General features: G+C 44.5%; 1 long non-coding RNA gene across 1 annotated transcript; it reads right to left on the bottom strand.

The window, feature by feature from the left end:
* Positions 1 to 32: 32 nt before the first annotated feature.
* Positions 33 to 5201, bottom strand: LOC147571458 (uncharacterized). The gene is made up of 3 exons (XR_015247387.1): positions 4914 to 5201; positions 828 to 4626; positions 33 to 132 (listed from the first exon to the last, which is right to left on the bottom strand). It is a non-coding gene; the product is annotated as an uncharacterized LOC147571458 (long non-coding RNA).
* Positions 5202 to 5401: the final 200 nt, after the last annotated feature.

The following is a 5401-nucleotide window of genomic DNA, read 5'->3' as shown; positions in this document are numbered from 1 at the left end:
TGTTTTGGTTTGGTTTTTTTTTTTTTTTTTTTTTTTTTTTTTGGTGTGTGTAGAAATCTTGGTTGCAATTTACTCACCAAACTGAACTTTGGAACATTTCAGGCCTGGCATGGAATGCAGTTTTTACACAAGCTGTAAGTGAAACAGAAAATGAATACATGTAAAAAAAAAAACCAAAAAAAACTACATGTAAAAATATCATACAGTGATTGGTTAGGTGTGTGTTAATAAACCCAGTATGAATTCTGGAAAGTAGGTCTTAAAATCCATTTTTTTTTTCAAATGAGGAAACTAAGGTACAAAGAGGCCAAGAGACTTGTCTTAACTCCTAAATGGCACTCTCTGCCCTCCCTCGTACCCAGCTTTGTGTGGGCAGTGAAGGCCCCAAGCAAGTAACACCCAAGTCAGTATTATCATGGGAATTCGTGACAGTGATGCTTCCCCAAGGTGTGCGTGGTCCTTGAAATCCACTTCTGAATTTAACTTTGATTCTGGCTCACGTGCAAGTTTCCTGTGCAAAAGAGAACTGCGAAGAACTAAGTTTAGCACAGAGTTCTCCAGGCAGCAAAAGGTGTGGGTGCTTCCTCAGCCATCAGGAAAGCAGCAAGAACTCCTGAACACCTGCCACAGGGCACTGCTCTCCATGTGCTTTCTTTCCTGACCACTCTTCAGTTAAGAAGTGTGTGACTCCCTTTCAGCAGGGACATTCTGTGATTTCTCTGTCAAAAAGCAAATCATACTGGGCATGTTCAGTGGCCTGAGGGGGATGTTGAGACTCAAGGTTGAAGACCCTCCACTAAAGCAGACGCTGGAAAAGACTGGCTCACTGTCTTGTGGTTCAGAAATCCGATTTCACAGCTTATCTTCCGTTAGATGAAAGTGTTTACGGTGTGTCTGGAGCTGGAGTAAGTTCCTGCGGGTGCCCAAGAGCAGGGGCCTCCTCTCTCATTAATTTGCTGATGCCTAACTTGGGGAAAGAATACTGAGGGTCAGTTTTTTGTTTTGCCAGCATGCCAGAGAACGGGCTCATTGAGTTTCTCCACCAAGAGGTTTTAGTGGTGTCAATATAATGTCTTAAAAGTCACCACCTCTACTAAGCATCTTATAACACCAAGAGTCTCTTCTAAGAATCTGAATTTCATAGTTATGTAGGCAATACAGGACAAAATAGGGTGGAATCCGTTGATAACAATGAATGAATTCATTGAAAAACAATCCGTGCCACGCGCACTCTATGTCGACAATGTACTAAGTACCGGGGGTACAAAGAATATACAGGGACTGTCCCCAAGAATCTTTCATACTGGAAAAAGGAGAAAAAGATGGCCTTTTTCTTGTAATTTACTAAGATATTTGTAAACTGATGGAAACCCCTGTCTTGCCCGACTGAGATCTCTATCAGTTAACCATTTGTTTTCTTTCCTTTCCTTTGTCCTCCAGCAGCCAGAATGACACATATCCCACCTGGGGCGGGGGCATGTGCTAATTTGTATTTTGCCCTCAACTTGCCCCATGCTCCCTCATCAATCTTACATGACAGAGAAAGGTAATTAAAGAACCAGAGCTAGCTGGTATTGAGAATAAATTAATACTCATGCCATGTGTGTTATGCCCAGAATTCGTGATCCCCAAATACCGCCAGGGAGCCGAGTCCGGTGTAAAAGCAAAAGAGCCTTTATTGGAGCTAGCTCGAGCTCAATCCCCTACCTGCACTGTCGAAGCTGTGAGATACCCGGGAGAGAGAGCCAGTTTCAAAAGGACAAAGGTTTTACTGGTGCCTAGTGGCAGTTGGTGAGGTAATGGCTGCGGCCTCAGCTGATTGGCTGGGGAAGGGTCCTGGGGAAGAGTCCTGTTAGGCAGTTGGGGGGGGGTTACTCAAGGGGAGGAGGTGTGGTCAAGGTGAAGGACACAGAACAAGATGGAGTCGGCCGGTGTAGGCCCGCCCTTTCAATGTGGTTTGAATAGAGCTGTACTACTAAAACGAATTCACAGTTAACTTCCAAAACATTATCACAGTACAGTAAGTGTGTATTGGAGGTTGGGCTCCTTGTTTGGGGCCAAACTTTTCTTTTCTTTTTTCTTTTTAACGTTTATTTATTTATTCTGAGAGAAAGAGAGCGTGCGCAGGGGAGATGCCATCCCGTGAATTCAGTCACGTTATTACCTATGTGACTTATTACTGGGGTGTTTATAAGTTGAAACAGTATTTTCTCCAGCATTAAATAAGTTTGTAAACCTTTTGGGCCCCAGCTGAGGTGGATTTATCTTGAACTGACTGAAGCTTAAACTTCAGGTCTCCTCACTTACATAGGCCCCTTCCAAAGTCTTGGGAGGGACCCTCGCAATTCCTGTACGCATAATTTTGCATGTTTTGATGAGGCAGGATTTCCCAAAGTAGATGAGGTTCAGACCCTACAAGGCCTTGATTCACCCCTGGGTTTCAGGTAATTATATCTCAGTAAGTTTTTTGAATGAAGCCTCTTAAGTTATTGATAAACACTGAGTGAACACGTTAGCGGTGTGGTAAAGTCTATTTTGAATCTGAAATCCACCTCAAAGCCATGCCAAGAGTTTATTAATAAGGTACCACTTTTTGAATGGTAGTAATAATCCTGTTTCTTTCAGATGAAATCAGGAATGAAATATATTATGGAAAACCAACAGTGGTTGATAATCCTAAATGTTAAGTATAGTTTTTTTTTTTTTTCCTGACTTTAAAGTGCTTCTCCTTCATTCACCTACACAGGTCCAGACTGGTGGCTTATTTTAAAAAATTCACTTCATTGGTTCTAACAGTACGAGCTCCATGATTTTAGAAGCTGAAGGACTCTACGATGTAGAAAGGCTGTACCTTATCGGGATAGAGCACATTCACATGCTGGCTCGTCTGTGGCGCATCCGTATTGTGCCAAGAACATAAGCTCTAAGGGAGAATAAGGAAAATCTAAGCCTTGCCCCTGTTGAATTATTGTTGAGAATATCATTGAGGTAGGTGTGGCCACCCTCTGAAGGCAAACTCGAGCCCCAGTCACAGACACGCCCTAACGCTCCCCCAGTCAACCGGCATCTGCTTCCTTTTAGACAGCTGTGTGCCCACAAAAGTTGACACACTTCAGGATATTGTCATCGCTTTTTGGTATGTACTGGAAATCCTGGCAGCTTCTTCTCAGATTCAGAAAGGCATAAACGTTAAGGATGAAGATAACAACTCAGGGCTGTCCTTTTGGGGTGATTTAGGGTAACTTTTATTATTTTCCGTGTGTGGTAGTTCAAAAGCTTTGCCATAGTCATACCCAACTATTACTTTTCTTCTCCCAGCTGCATCTGAGTCTTCCCACGTATATACCAAGGCATCTTCTTTCTCTGGGAAGCATGGTAGTTGCTCCTCCGCCCCATATCATTTCTTTAATACCGACCTCTATTAGGTATTTACTGCGCTCCGGCACTATGCTAAGACCTTTCGCTTGTGCTGCAAGTAAGACAATGTGTCTTAAACTCTTAGAATAGAGCCTGGCACGTGGGAAGTGCTCCGGACGTGGCCCCTCACACGGCACTTCATTTTCGTTTTTCCAGCAACTCTTGTGACACAGGTAGTATTATCCTCATTTTGGGGATGAGGAAGTTGAAACTCAGAGACATCGGGTGACTTGCCTAGGTTCACACTGTCAATAAGTGACAGAACCACTTCAGAAGCTTCGCGAGTAATACAATTCCGCATTCCCTGGCACTAGGTAGGACCTGAATGACAACTGGCCTTTTGGGCGTCGTCCCTTGGAGTCAGCTTCTCACTGGAATAGGACCTTTCGAGCAGGGAGCTCCTTTTCCCTATGCTTCTGGAGTTCCTGGCCATGCCACCTATGGGCATCCCCAGGCTTCCTGCTCACCGCCTGGTGCAACTATCACATCGTCACTGCTAGGCACCCACTCTGTGCCCAGCCTTATGCTAGGTGCTTTGCACATGCTCTTTCCTTTAATCCTCAAGTTGCCTTATGAGGTAAATGCTGCTAAAAGGACTCGGAGACGTTCGTTACTTAAGTCCCTTCACCAGGAAGTGACAGCCAGAATTCAGACCTAGGTCTGCCTGATTCCAGGGCCCTTGCTTCTTGGGCTGGTCCTCACTGCCAGAAACTCCTCTTCAAGGCTATTCTCAGAACTTTAATTAAAACATAGGCTCACCATTTCAGATTCTTTAGGCTTCGCCCCTCCCCCCGCCCAACCCCTGAGAAAGGATTTACGTGATGCCCTTAGATGTCTTGCATTGAGGAGCTTCCCATGGGGAGTCACGTTCTCATGGCTCATGGACCTATGTAGATGAATAAAGGAAAGGGGTTATTCTATCCCCAGGTACTTCAAACAGACTGGAATAGGGTCTAGATCACTCCACTTATCTCTTCAACTGCTTTCCTCCAACGAGCCAGTTTTCCCTCCATGCCTTGGGATTCCAGCGTAGAGAGTTTGGAGTTTGTCCTATTTGAAATTTATTTTCACTGCCTGCTTTGGACATTTTTTCAGCTAAAGCTGTTAGGATTTCAGTACATTCAGGACAGTGGTGACAAGCTTCAGTCCTCAAGTCTTCTCTGTCTCCTCAGTTAATAGAAAGGAAACGTAGCCCATCTGTCTGGACCTCTGTAGAAGAATTTGGAGAAAAAAAAAATAACACGTAAGAAATGTTCCCTTATTTTGTGAGCTACCTTTAGTCTGTCCCGTTGCTCTGCAACAGAAAGCTTTTGCAAAAATACTTGAGTTTTCCTCTTCAAATAAGATACAGTTTTTTAAAAAACAAAAGAATACCTAGAACAGTATTTCTTCAACTTTGATTATGAGACAGTCTTTGAGGATAACTGTTGTTATGTTTGACTCCCATAAAGATAAGCCCACGAATATCCAAAAGCCAATAGACTGAGTCAGCACACCTTTTATCTGTAAGATGAGGGAATTGAACGGAAATGGAGATGATCTCTAGTGCAATGTCCACCGTTCGTTCGTATCGCAGTCTGTGGAAAAACAATTGCTGTCGGTCCAGCAGAGGTAACCTGTCGGGTCAGTTCTCATTCTCCCCTTGGCTCAGGCACAATAGCTCCATGAAGAAAAGGCGGCACTAAAGACAGGAGGAAATAGGATAATTTGGAGTGGCCTGTATTTTGTTTTCACTACAGATAAACACGGGGCATTCATCTCAGCAGGAGGGCTGCCTGGGTAAGAGGAAGCACTGAGCCGATGGGTATAAGGCCATGGGTGAGCTACCAGGAAAGAGGGGGGGACAGTGGGGGTAGAGCACTGAGATAGTTGGGGGGAAGGATAACGAACTACTAAATTGTTTTGGCTGCATAACTCTTCATAGTCTTTCTTAATAGGGAGCCGGGGGTGGGCGCGGGGTGGGGGGGGGGGGGAGCAGTGGGCA

This window comes from Puma concolor, unplaced genomic scaffold, assembly GCF_028749965.1.
Source record: "Puma concolor isolate L17-30 unplaced genomic scaffold, mPumCon1.1.hap2 unalloc_scaffold_27, whole genome shotgun sequence".
Lineage (NCBI taxonomy): Eukaryota > Metazoa > Chordata > Mammalia > Carnivora > Felidae > Puma > Puma concolor.
This window is presented reverse-complemented; position numbering and strand designations above follow the sequence as displayed.